General features: G+C 40.9%; 1 long non-coding RNA gene across 1 annotated transcript; it reads left to right on the plus strand.

Moving 5' to 3' along the window:
- The first annotated feature begins 7536 nt into the window (after positions 1 to 7536).
- LOC145435089 (uncharacterized) lies at positions 7537 to 13832 on the plus strand. The gene is made up of 2 exons (XR_013913707.1): positions 7537 to 9466; positions 9570 to 13832. It is a non-coding gene; the product is annotated as an uncharacterized LOC145435089 (long non-coding RNA).
- The last annotated feature ends 987 nt before the right edge of the window (positions 13833 to 14819 follow it).

Genomic DNA, 14819 nt, shown 5'->3' on the forward strand with positions numbered 1-14819 from the left:
ATAACATTGGTAAATTAATAATATTATTATAGATGGTAAAAATGAAGTGGTACATATCACTATGAAAGGTCTGGTGCACCACGTGGAAAGTTAGTCGTAAAGAATAGTCAATTCAGGAGGACAAATACATATGAAAGGGTTGAGTAAGTAACAGCAAGACGTGACAAGAGTCAACGAATTCGATGACAGCAGTAAGAAGTTACGGGTTAATTAAAAGGTTATAAGTAGTAGACAAGATATTTAGTCCCTCACAGTAGGCTACTGTTTTACCATATGGCTATGGTGAGCGTATTTACAACATGATAAAAGAAAATGATCGACAGTGTCTGGTACAACATTGATAAATGAATATATTACTGTTTATTTTTGATCATCTCACATACTATGTGGTCAAATTTACCGGTAGAGCAGAGAGAGTTGATAACTACGAAAATTTAGGGCACGTTAAGAATAATTCTATCATATTCGGGCGTGCCCGTAATTAATATTACTTTCTTGCACGTTATTAATTCGTTACCTTCCATCTTCTGTGCAGTTAAAAGATATTGGAGTCGCCCAGCCGTATGAGCAGACTGAGCTAAAAGAAAAAATTCTTTCGTGACACGAAAACATATAATTGTCATTTCCTCACGTGCGCATCATTTCCTCTGATGGCAAGACAGGACTATATTCGTCACGCCAATTCAGTATGGCCATGGACAATGGATATATTTTGAGAGTTTCGGCCAGGGTCTTTGGGTGCGATAAATCGTCAGCTACAAAGTTGAGCAATGGTTATTTTGTGACGTAACACGCAAATGACGTCACATTAAAAATTATTTTTGTTCTCTCATGAGGTCTTCTCATCGCTATCGTTTTATTGTCTTCGAATATGTCTTCAAAGATAAACTCTAATAAGCAAAATAAATGAAATCGTAACTAATCATGATTACTTTTCCAATGTAATCGTAATCGACTACTTCCAGATTTTGCTGTAATCGTAATCGCGTGATTAAGACATAATCGTAATCGCAATCGATTACATTCACGAAGAAATCACGCCATGTCTGGTTGAGTTATCCTCAGGCCTGTTTATTTTTGGATTTCTCCAAAAATAACAAAAATAGCTTAGTTTTTGATGTTTCCAAATTTTATTTTTGGAGAATCCCCAAAAATAAGAAATGAAGGTGTTTTGAGCACTATTACTACTGAAAACCTCCACCAAAAGTATGTTATTATCATGTATTCAAGTCCTCCAACACAGAGGTGATCTCGATCTAACTTTCCAATACATTCTTCACAAATGTAGTCTTTGGCCAGGAAAATGCCTTCTACAGAATATCAATCAGTGCGAAACGCCCCGCCGAGACCCTCCTCCCACTCGATTTTCGAGATATCGGCCTCGAACGTCGCAATTGCGGGAAACATCGAGGTTAGGGGTCCAAAAATGGAGGAATGTCTAACTCTTCAAACTCTACAATCTTCTAAGCACTTTTCTCCTGACAAGGGCTCGTCAGTAATGCGCTGAAACCTCTGATCCTCCACGAAGTTGCGTGCCTCATTGAACTCGATAGCCCAACACCCTCTGACCAGAAAACCTTCCTTGTGGCGGTCCTCGTTGTCCCAGTACTCGCCTGGACATAGAGCTCGAAGGCGTTCGACAAGGCGCATGAGCTCCTGCTGCTCCATGATCAGAACGTCAAGACCATGAAGCTTCGTGACGGTGGTGCTCAGCTCTGTGAGACCGTGACCATGCGATCGAGAACGATCAGCTGGACCCACCACTGCAGCGAAGGTACACACGCCGGACTGTTCTCGTCCATAACCTAAAGGAGTTTGGTACGGTTTCTAGTCAATCAAGAGGCCACCCTCTTCATTGACAATAAACGAGCGTCAACAAACTTGGGGCGCGTACTTTCCATTTACTGGATCAAGTTGTGTTGCCGTCTGGAGCAGATCAGTCCCGTCATCGTGTGGACGACGTGATTGTGACAGAGGTGGCGGTTTATTATTTCGCCGTTCCCTTTGCCTCACCCAAGCTGCCTTTCCGTCTTCTTTATGTGTTGCACTGTGAAACTTATACGAGTACAATCGCGGAGGGGCGGGAGGGCAAGGTCAGCTGAAACGTGAAGTGGGTGGAGTGGAAGTAGTTTTAGCGTTTCAGTGACCCCCTCACTCACATAGATGCTGTTTTTGTGTGTTTTAATGAGTTTCCTGGTCGTTTACATCGCTCTGACTCGTTTATTTCACGTAAAAACTTGAAAAAATATCATCCAAAAAATCTTATTTTTGGATGTTTTCAAATCTTAGTTTTGGAGAATCTCCAAGAATAAAACCCAATATCCAAAAATAAACTGACCTGGTTATCCTGGATCGCATATGAACAATTATACGGGCGTGGCAAAATCGAGTATCACAGTATGGGTCGCGATACGATCTGCATGATGTAAAACAGTCTAGAAATGAATCGTGCTACAATCGGCAGATACGAAATCATATTAAAGAGTACGGGCCTGGTGTAAATGACCACTACGGTGGAAAAGCATTATGAATACCACAAACAACAACACTACATGTACGTAGTCGGCAAATTATGCTTATTCAACAATACTCAATTACTGACATCAACTAGATTGATATATTATAAAGAATGCTTCGTTGTCCACGTCAAAATACCTAGCAGGCGCAGGGATCTCTCGTGGTTTGTTATGTCTATTTTATCATGAAAACAAAATCCGTCCGATTAGGGTGTTGGCTACTGCAAAACTTGTTTTTGAGGTAATAACAGCAGCAAGTTTAGAAATCGGTTTTTCACCCTGACCAATATCAATGTAGCAATAGTCTGCTACCTTGATTACATTGTTAGGTCTAGTATTAGCCGTTAACGCGTAAGCTAATATTCCCTTGCAATTGCCTTTGAACGCTCAGCCTCAAGCTTGAGCGGATGAGTCAAGGGTGTGCTTTTCACCGAGCGTGAGGCACGTGTTCTGATAAATCTTGAGACATCCTGGTTTATGGGTCCCTGTAGACCAGTGGTTCTCAACCTTTTTTGACACGCGCCCCCCTTGGAGATGGTCAAAAAAATCGCGCGCCCCTGACCCCCCTTGCATTTATCGTCATGTCAAAAAGAGCACATCATCTAATACAGAGGTGGGCAACGTTTTTGATAATCATGGCCGCATTTCGATTAATTATGTAGACTAAGACCGCATTCCAGGGCATAGCCGCAATGAACGATCTGGACGCAAAATTCCTATGGTAAACTGTCCATATCCATTCTCGGTGAACTCCAGACTATTCTACTTTTCACAATGGCCTATTGTACGCACCGAAATCGCGAGTGGCAATGTTATGAATAGTTGCCGGGTGGTGCATATTGTCGCGCGGTGCGCGAAAATTTTTCAGGGCCGCGAACGAATTGTTATTTCTTGCCAATTCCCATTCCGGCTCAGATTAAGAAGGGCGCTACTGCATTAAAATCGAAAAATGAAGTCTTGTTGAATTGCGCGGAGGGCAAAGAAAATTTCAAGATTAATTAAAATCTCTCGAAAATGCGGGAGTGAATTCGTAATTGCAATTTGCATGTCTACGGCCGCCAACACATACTAATTGAATTAGGCGTCGACGGCCGCTCAAATTCCCTTCTACGGCCGCAGGCTGCCCACCCCTGACCTAATAGTATACATAAGGTATATCTTACACCAATTTTGAATCTGCATTGAGTCTTTTACATTGCTGACAAATTTTTCCAAACTTTGTTTGAAAATAACAAAAAAACATTGAACAATACATCCATTAATTAATTTCAAGGTAGGTCACCCTGAGACTAATCCTGGTGCTGGTAGTGAGTACAGAGAGCATGGCGTCGTTCTGTCCTGCCAGGCTAAATTTGATCAGTTTTGGAAATTAATTAACTTGTGTTGATTTATAGCCTAATTGAGGGCGAAACCGGGCAACCTATGTTGCATCTAAGTCTGTCTTAGGCAGTGCAGTTCGCAAGCTACTAACAAGAGCTGCCCAGCGCGACAAGCTTTAGGCTACTGTCAAAGCTATGAAGCAATGAATGACTTACACGTGGGAATTGCTCTCTATATCTCCAAAGAATTTCATAAATTTGCTCAAATGAAGTTGAAATCAGACTATACTCCGTTGAGCGCGGTTGCTAGAGTTTGTATTTTGCAAGCTTTCTTGAATATGGAATAACTTTCATCTTCATTAATCGTCTTCTCATAATGGATGTGAAACACATGTTCAGACACGTACAATTTATTCTGACTTTGTCAAATTCTCGCGCCCCCCCTATACTGACTTCGTCAATTTCTCGCGCCCCCCCCCTGAGAGCCTCCTGCGCCCCCCAAGGGGGGGGCGCGCCCCCCAGGTTGAGAACCCCTGCTGTAGACCCTTCGACGTTCTACCTACGTAACCACAATCACAGTGGCATTTGTATTCGTTTACTACATTACTTTGTTGAACTGCAGGAAGCACACGTCTTCATGTGTTGAAGGGAGCAGTTGCGATATAGTAAAATTCACTCTGGTTTTCACTGTGTCGTAACACTAACTGACTGCGAAAATCAATTGTTTTTCGAATCAGGTGGAAATGGGATCAATCCAAGGTAGATAGTTATAAACATCTTTGGCTGTTCGTTCGGTAAGCTCTGTCGACTATTTTGCGTTGAATTGCGTTTATTTCCTCTCTATGCCGCGGTTGATGACGTGTTCAGGGTAACCGTTTTCAAGGAAGATTTTGCATAATATAGCATATCATTGTTCCAGTTGATACATTTGGGTATGCTTAATAATTCAGCTTTTACTACAGCATTGTGGCATGATGTGGCGTGAGTCGTCGCTAGGTATCGCGTACGATGTACAATATATTACTTTACGGAAATGTAGGGTTGGAGTTAGCATAGGTTCGTGTTCACGTTCGCGTTCACATGAATTAGATAGCCCCTCTTAACCAACCGCGACGATGGACCAGGAATATTTAGGCACATCGATATATACGGTAACCCCATGTCCTGGCATTTCACGTAGCAACAGCAGCGACGACTAAAATATTCATTCTTCATCTTTTTTTAACTCGGGAACCGAACTGTGGAATCACGATTCGACTGCGGCTAAATCTTCGGATATCTTGATGACAGGTGCTCAGTGCTCACCAAACTCTACATTAAAGCCACGGTGTTGGTTTCCGCATTCGGCTGATGCGAAGACTGCAAATATTGGAAGATACTGACTGCTTTTGTTGTATATCACTATTTAAGTGAACATTTAAAGCACGGAATACACGATCCGACAAAACATCCGACTCCTCTTCAGTTTAGTTCTCTTCTCATGATCATGCCACGAAAGAGAGAAGAGAGACGACGTAATGCGAGGAGCAAGAGCGTGACATCTTGCATGCGTTTGAGTATTAAACAGAGTGTTCCACCCGCAAGCGCCATCTGGCATACGCGACAAGTCCGTGGCGTCTGCTTAGTGCTGATGTAGGTTATTATGATTGATCTTCGGAATAATTGCTAAGACACAACGGATATGCTGGCAGCTGTTATGAGCATATATATAGAAGATGAAGAGCCCATTTCTTTGTTGTCGTGCGTATTGTCGACAAGGACACAGTCGAAAGAGGAAAAGCTTCAGCTCTTTCTACTGCCCCCTTTCATATAGCTGTTGTAGGATTTGAAAAGAAAAAGACTGTCCTGTGATAATAAACAATATCGCACCTAGTTTGGAAACATTCAACTGATATGAGGTGAGGATGGATAAAACCTGATATAGTTCCGAGGCGTCACTGACAACAATCCTAACAGTACCCTCCGGCCCTGCTACCTATAGTATAGCATTTGAAGAGGGATATTATGACGGAGCTGCCGAACATTTCGTGTTTTTGCTATTCAAAAGAAGGAATATGTGATGCTATAAGCAGCTACAACTTCTTGACAAGCTATATTCGATTCATTTCATCACGAATGAATGAGGTGATGACGTGTCTTCCAAAATTTTCGTCTATATTTTGCGGGGTATTAATTTTTCTAAATCGAAAGTAGTTAATTGCACTGTTAACACAGGCAGGCTGCCACTTGGATGTGTTGCTATATATTACGTAATAAGTAAGAAAGTGTTAATTTACAAAAATATATTTATTCAGTGTCATTTTTCAAAACATTGGTAATCATGAATAATTAGCCCAGGCGCTTTTTTCTATTAAAACGCCAAAATGTATTTGGTATATTACACAACTAGTCTTTTCAATGTATCTCAAGCTCTGGGTGGCTCGGAGAAAAAAGCTCTGTAGTTTGGCTAGCTTTGGTATCGCATGATCCCAAAATTCACGCACTCTCATCCTCAGCCGAGTGTCTGTATTTCAATGCATGTTTTTTATATACCCGTGACTTCAGTAATCAAATGTTTACTGCTATTTAACGCTTCTTGAGATGCCGACTTCCACCATCCACCTTTCTTTGTTCGACATGCCCGTTAGGGCTCTTCCAAAATGACTTTTTTTCTCTAATCGTACTGGCTACTTGATAAAATTGTTAGGTTACCTAATTTAAGCCTACTCACAAAATTTGGTTCAATTCCAGCCAGTAACCGCTTTGCTACAGGAGAAGAAAGTTTATATTTATTATATAAAAATAAATAATAAAAAATTTGAAAATTTTCCGTTCACCCCATGAAAGTGTTAGGCTGTCTATAGAAACGATGCTCACCAAATTTGGTTCAATTCCAACCAGTGGAAGCGGAGTTATTGCTGTCGAAAAATTTGGATTTGAACAAAATAGTATTTACGGTGAGCACAAATATAATAAATAAACAAAGAATCAGTCACCGTAAATATTATTTTATTCAAATCCAAAGTTGCAAAAAATTGCAATATATGATTCCTCGAAACAGCTTAAAACACAATACTACATAACTTCTGATTATTTAGAAAGCTGCCGGAAGCTGTAAAAAAAGTTGCAGAAGTTGCAAAAACCAACCCTATTGATAATAAAGGTCGACCGATTATCGACATGGCCGATTATCGAGGGCCGATATTTAGAGCTTTCCCGATTATCGATATCGGCCTATGAAGGCCGATATCGTGGCCGATATTTTATATTTAAAAAACATTCAAAAATTTCGGAAATTCAATGCTCCGTGTTTTCAATCTCAAGAAATCGACGACGCAAAGGGTGGTATATGACAGATTTACCCTTGCAGGACGAGTTTAACTGGGTGAGCATGCAGAGAAACTATGCTTTTACAATCTATCTTTTCTGAATTGATCTGCAATTCTGTATCATATTTTTCTTTTTGGGTTATCCCAAATTTCATCGAATGTGCACAATTAAGCAATATTTCTTTTCAATTTCAGTTTTCTCGTTTGTTGTTCAGCTTTCTGTGGCATGAACAAGTGCCATCTTGCCTAATATATAATATTTTTGGTGAAATTGTTCTCTGCTCCTTCCATATTAATATCGGCCTATAATATCGGTATCGGCCTTCTGAGTGGCCGATATATCGGTATCGGTATCGGCCTGTAAAAATCAATATCGGTCGACCTCTAATTGATAACTCATTCTGGATTCTCGTTACGCTCGAGTTGAAATTCGTATACTGTTTTGATAATCGGTATTCGTCTGATGGACTTTGGTTTAAGAGAATCCCGCTGGGTAGTACACTTATAAAGAGTGTCACACTCACCACCACTGACTTATGTAACAGATCGCGACAATGAAAGGGAAATAATACCACGCAATCTGCGTTTTCAACTAAGTGTGGTACAATAAACTAGCTTCCGCAGAGATATATGGAAACCCGATGTGTCATATTTGTCGAAGAACAGTTGTCGCAACGAAACAAGGAAGTTTAAAACGGCATCACTGACAGTTTCATCCGGAGTTCAAAGTACATATATACACATCATCTCATGACAAAACGTTGCTAGATGAGCGTCAAATCCAGCAATCCATATTTCAAGGCATTCTTAAAATTACCGACACGGTGGCTGAGGCATAGTTTAAAATTGCTTGGAATATTGCTAAAGTCAAGTTGTCAGCTTGAGAAATGAAGATTTGAGAAAACTTCAGCATACTGTGCGAATTACCTGTTTCCAGAATTTAGCAACAAGGACAGCATTACCCGGCAAATCTTGAAGCTACAGTTGTCTGATTGAACCGTGTCCATATGAGTAGGCTAACCTTAATGTCGGTCAATCTTTTATCGCAGTTCCTGAAACAAGCTGCTGCGCGTAGGCTACTTTAGCCTAGCATAGGACGAATTCACCGACAGCGCGGACATTGCATAGCTCATAGGGTGCATTTTCCCAGAGTGGACATTTTCACAGAGTAAACGCTAGCAGGTCAAACGTCTGGAGGTGACAGTTATTCAGCAACGACGAGCTTTTAGCGAGGACCACCCAAAATTATCAACTTGACAAAGCTGACTTTTCTAAATATTGATGGGGCTCCAGCCATAATGGAAAGGGAAAAAACGCTTTGTTTTACTGAGGCCACTGGAAGATAACAAACATATTCACACAAATAACACCAACTGCAAACTTGCGAACGCTCTCCATTAATGCTGTAGTATGCATAATCAGGTATTAAACGTCCGTATACGACCGGTAATTATAATGAATTTATTAGTAGCCTACGATCACCTGGTAATGATGTTCTGCGGCCCGCAGCACTTTTTCACGTTAAAATGCGGCCAGTTATACATGGGAAGTTGGGAACCTCTGTTCTATACCTATAGCTTCCGTTGTTGGATAAATCGCACAAATGCTATTCGTTACCCTTACAGATTCTGGATAGCAGCGAAACCAGATTTTGGATAGCAGCGAAACCACTCACATCGCCCCAATGCCCATTTGCGCACGCTATGCAAGGTGTATGTTCCCTTTCATGATAGTAGAGATTGTTTTTGGGATTATCTTGCTTGCGTTTGGAATCTTCTCTCTCGTAGTGCAAGAGACAACACCTGCCGACAAAAAAACATGCGATACCTTCGTGGATGTCGGTGAAGGGATATGGTGTGGGATTTTGTCCATTGTCATGGGATCACTCGGAATCTCTTTGAGAAAGGAAACAACCAGAAACAAAGAAATAGCGGATATCACCGTAGCAGCCATAACGATCGTCGCTGCACCTATTGGCGCTGTTCTGAGTTTTATGTCAACAGCTAATTTGGAAGAGAGATGTGGATTATTATGCTACTTAATAATTGCGAACTTATGTTTAGTCGTGCTAGTCTTGGCATTTTTTCATGCCGCAATAAGTTACCAGAGACTGAGGTCCGGTTGTGTCACAACCACGTTTGGGATAATCATAATAAGTATCAGCAATTGATCGAGACGATTACATCCAGTTTACGTAATCTAAAAACATTTAAAGCAGTGGTTCTCAACCGTTTTGTCTTCGCGGGCCCATTTTTGACAATCACGGACCCTCGAAGTTTTAGTTCAAATTTAGCTCAAATATCGTGCAATCGTCATCTGTCTTGTGCAAATGTTAACTGTAAGCTCAACAGCAAAAAAATGACTTTTCTTGAAAATAATATAATAGTATTTACGTAGAAATTGGATTGACTTCTATTGTTTCCAAGCGAAGTCTTCAACTGCATTTCTTGAAAGTCGTGATCGTGCCGTGAAAATCCGCGCCTTGTATTTGATATGAACGAGTGCCGAAGATCCAGTTCCACAAAGATTACAACAAATATGGCACCAAACAAGTTTTTAATAATGAACATAAAACGTCAAACCTGGTCATTTCTTTCTAGCAGCTCATCTTGAAATTATTATGGTAAAATAGCTATGTACAGGCCGATTTAATATATCGCATTGCGATATATTACTTAAAATATCGCAGATTGGAGCCCTTAATATATCGCAAATATCGCACCCAGAGGTGGTCAGTAACGAAGTACTTCTACTTTTTCGAAGTACTCAAGTAGTTTTCCTCTACTTCTGGTACTTACTCAAGTAGATCTGATTTTCGCTACTTCTACTTCTACTTCCTAATATTTTGTGATCTACTTACTTACTTTTCGCTATTTTCAGTTTGTCAAGTAGAAGTAGTTCAATCTTCCAATCAGGAAGATAGCCTGAGGAATTTCGGAGCTGTTTTCACGAAGTATTAACATTTAATTTTCATAAAAGTTTAGTAAAGCACAGAATTTTCGTCGCGCTTCGCACGCAGTGGATACGGGGTGACCAGTATGATTTCACGAAAGTATCGGTGAATATAATTTAGTTGAAGTGCTGGCGTGGTTGCGTTCACACCACATTGTCGCCCTTCACGCATAAGAAACAATTCATCACAGTAGGCCTATATATGGCTCATCATAACGTTTGAAACTGATGTTTCGCAATCTAGCATTTTCTTGTCATATTGTTATCTAGCATATATGTCCACATGGCGTGTCCTAATCTGGAAGAGTGGACTTTTACTTTTTTTAGTTTTATAGCTGTTTTAGCATACCACCTTTGAAACTTTCTGGACTAAAAACATGAAATACATATTCTACTTTTAGAAGTAATATTTCTATTTCACTTTCAATTCCCGGTATCATATACTTTGAGTTATAATTAATATCAGTTCTTTCGTTCTAATAACATACATGTTGAAGTATAAAAGCAAGTGCAGTAATGCCTTTAATTACTGGAAGTAAAGCTACACAATATGGCATTTTTACGGTTCACCATATTTTTTATTAACGTTTACTAATCGCGCAAAGTGTTTACACCGTATCCTATACAACTTCTCCATATTGCTCTTCGACTAAACTACGGGCCTTATAATATGGGGGATGGCGCCATACCATGCTATTTTCCAAAACGTGTTGTTCGAGAAAACAGAGGATTAGTATCGCATTTCCTTATCAATACTATCCTTTTCATCCCATGAAGTGGACGAATGCTTATGCTATCGAAAATTGGATACCTGTTGGTATGCATCAATATGAATCAAGCTCGTCACCTATCTCATAGCTCAATTTGCTTCTTTTTATAATCCATCCAATCAGGATCGTTTTCACAACTACTTACTTACTTGAGTACTTTTAAAGTCAGTCAATTCTACTTCTACTTCAAGTAGTTTTAGGTTGCTCACGAAAGAAGTACTTCTACTTGTACTTGAGTAGATTTTTTCGTCGCTACTTCTACTTCTACTTGAGTAGCTTTCTTGACTACTTTGACCACCTCTGATCGCACCCCATATAAACCAATCCAAAAGCATTGAAAGCACTGGTTTTGTAAGGAAAAATATCGTAAAATGCACTATACTCGTGTAAACACGCCAACAACGAATTGAGGTCCTTTCTTTGCCGAGCAAACAACACTCCATCAAGAGTAAAATCGGAGATTGCAGAGTTAAACTCGTCTTTGTGGTAGTTGATGAAGGAGAAGTCTGGTTCCACACGAGATGTGGTGGGCATGACCGTTACTGAACCAGCAGCAAACTGACATAAGGATGCAAAACGCTGTCCAGCGGTAGCCCACACCTTGTTGAAGGACGCAGTGTGCCCCACCTTCAGCAACGAAGCCTTGAATCTGGGTTCCTTGGCAACGGTGTCGTGCAACAGATGGTGCTCATCTGTGATCCTCTTGAGAAAGTTGTCACCTAAACTATGCTTGATGCGAGGCTTGTGCACGAAGTCAACTGTAGAAGTCTCAATCAAGGTCAAAGGTGTGTGTGGGGGCACTTCATCAAATGCTTGACCATAGCAGTTTCGTTCAGCCTTCATTTCCATAATTCCATTCAAAGCGACAAGATTCAAAACCGATACTGATCAAAGTACTGAATTCCTTTCTGCATTACTTGCCAGATTTTCGAAATCTTCCAAGACTGACACATCCGTTGCACGTGATAGAGTCCTCTGCAGTGACTGAATACGGCCCCATCTTGATCGCATTGCCAGGTGGTACAACTTCAGCAACATCGCTCGGTTCGGTGCTGGATTAGTCGACGGTTACTCCACACCTCTGGAAGAGTTCATCTGCCAATCTTTCAACGTTGGACATCTGCTGCGACATTGTTGCATTGCTGAGTTGCAACGCATCAAATGTGATCATCATTGATGCCAAGAAATGATCCACGACTTGAAGAATGAGCCACCATCAAAACATGAATGCGATTCAATCACCACTTCACCATAATTATAAACGAGTGTAGCATTGCATACCATGCCAGAGAAGGGTTATAACTTATAAGCGAAAGACTTCTGTTGTATGTAAGTTGATACATTCTCACAATTTGCTAATACCCATTTTAAAACCTTCGCCAAAGATTTCCACCGAACCGTGATATAGTGCGGGCACTTCGTACTGCCAATACTTTGTATAAGCGTCTTCTGCCGACGGAGGTACCTGATAACTTCAGTCAACGGTTTCATGAATGTTAATACACTACAATCGTCGAGATTAGTCACTACCTTTTCTGTGACGAGGTCGAGCTGATGAGCAAGGCACCACAAACGATAAAACGCTTCCTTGCACAAAGATTCATTCGTTACGTGGGTCGAGAACCCTGTGTTATGGTCTGTCATATTTCCAGCTCCATCCGTTTAAGAACCAATCAACTTTAGGCGCCAATCACAACACATAGCGTCCATGAGGTTGATAAATTGATCAGCATAAACTTTCCCTGTGTGCGAGAGAGCAAACAATGGTATGGCAAGAAGCTGGAACCCATTCGTGAATTCAGCGCTGCCTTCAAACCCAACAACCGAGGGGAATCGAATCCTCAAATTAAGGTGGGAGTCATGTGAAAGTGAGAAACCTTATTTTTCGACCCATCGCAACCAACGGAGAATGCGCACGAAGCTTTCATGATTTGAGACAGCGTCTGCAAACCAATCGCACATGCAATACGCGACATGTTTGAGGCTTCTCCCGGCGATATGGTGCCCACTTTCGCCGTAGCAGCAGCCAAATGTTCTCGATCAGATAGCACGACCCTTGCAACCTGACGAAGGCTCAACGTAGGCCTTCTGAAATGGATACTTGCGTTTTAGGAGGCATGTTGAACCCGGTAAAATAAGGAATGACAAGTGCCAGGAGCTGCTCAGGGCCTCAGGAAGCGCCCCGCGGCCTGCCGTACGGCAGATTAATATATCGCACTTTTCGATGCTTTATATATCTCATTGCGATATATTAAGCCAATTGCGATATATTAAATCGGCCTGGCTATGTATATCACTGGAGAAATGGATTCTTGTAAACATTTTGAACCTTACTGATCCAACTTTTTAAAATATTTTCCACAATTCCCAACAAAACATTTCTAAACAGCAAAATATTTGTATCAGTTGGCTATTGCCAATTTAGCAAAAAAATGAGTCTGTGCAGTAGGATATTTCATTTCAGATGGCCATTTTTTTGATTTGATTTCTGGAATTTTACTAGTATTGAAGCGAAACTACCTGGCGATTTTCTTAATTTAAAAAAATACAAATTAGGTTATCAAGTATTATGTAAATTTAGAAGCTTCGCGGAGCCCCTGAAAAGGCCTCGCGGACCCCCGGTTGAGAACCACTGATTTAAAGTAATCGCATTCGTAATGCAATTTGTCGCATATATCATCGATTGCTTTGTAAAATGAGAAGCAGGCCTACGTAAATAAGTCATATATGCCTACATCGAGCTGTACAAAGTTCTTCATGACATCACGAAATTGCAAACGTCATTATGCAATGTTATTAAACAGTAAACACCTAATCAATATCTCACTCTCAAACTTGCATAATAGGTAAGGGTCAGGCATTCACGTGATGCCAACACTGTGAAAATTGAAAGGCACTGACTGCTTTGGTGGATCACATTTTTGTGTACGTGGAATGCATGACCCGACATTACATCGGACTATTTCATACTTTGTTCCTCTTCTCAAACGCATACGACGCTGAAAAAAATTTGGCGAGGAAAATTCATGAGCAGAAGAAGCAGGAGTGCGACATATTACATACATTCGCGCGCGAGAGTTATACATAGAGATGATAATTGTTATAGTCAGCAATGCTACTGATGGGTTCGTGGTTCGAGTTCGACCAAGGTAAACTCCAGAATTCCTACCTAAGGATTGGGGGGTTTATCTGAGCTCCTCCTCGTCATCTCACCCGCGTAAGCGGTTTCTTACAAAAGGCCCAGTAGTGGGTCGTGCTACAAGTCGGCACTAACGGAATAAAAATGAATTATATCGGTCTGGTGTAAATGTCCATAGTAGTCGACAAATACCATGAATACCACAAACAAAGACCATGAATACCACAAACAGACAAAAAAAATGCTACTGAAGCAGAAGTTGTGATTTGTACGATATGTAATAACTACTTAAAGTGCGAAGTACTGAAGTAAGTAGTTTGGAAGAAGTACATCTGGCATGGATCTTTGCGGCAATGTGAAATGACTAATGACGCTACAAATATAGAGATATCATCTTTTACCGTGATAGGGGTTACTTCGCCTGGTTGCAATGGATAGAGATGCAAACCAACCTAAGACAATACTTTCCACTAGGGATGGTGCGAACCTTTGAAAGGCTCAGGTTCGCGTGAACGTGAACCCGTTCGAAAGGTTCTGTGTTAACGCCAACGTGAACCTCGTGACGTCGCTTGACGTCATATTGCTAATTCCAATCCTACATTTCCGTGAAGTGATAGCCTATTAATGCACAGATTGTACACGATGCCTAGCGACGACTCGGGTCACATAATGCCACAATGCTGAAGCACTTATTGACGTTTTAAACGTCGCCAAATGATTTAACCGGAACAATCAAATAATATAATGCTCCCATGAAATCAATATCTTCCGTCGCCTTGCCAACAATTTCGACGACGACTTGCAAGGAGTATAGG

The sequence above is a fragment of the Botryllus schlosseri genome, chromosome 3 (assembly GCF_051294905.1).
Source record: "Botryllus schlosseri isolate E-star chromosome 3, Bs_hap1, whole genome shotgun sequence".
NCBI lineage: Eukaryota > Metazoa > Chordata > Ascidiacea > Stolidobranchia > Styelidae > Botryllus > Botryllus schlosseri.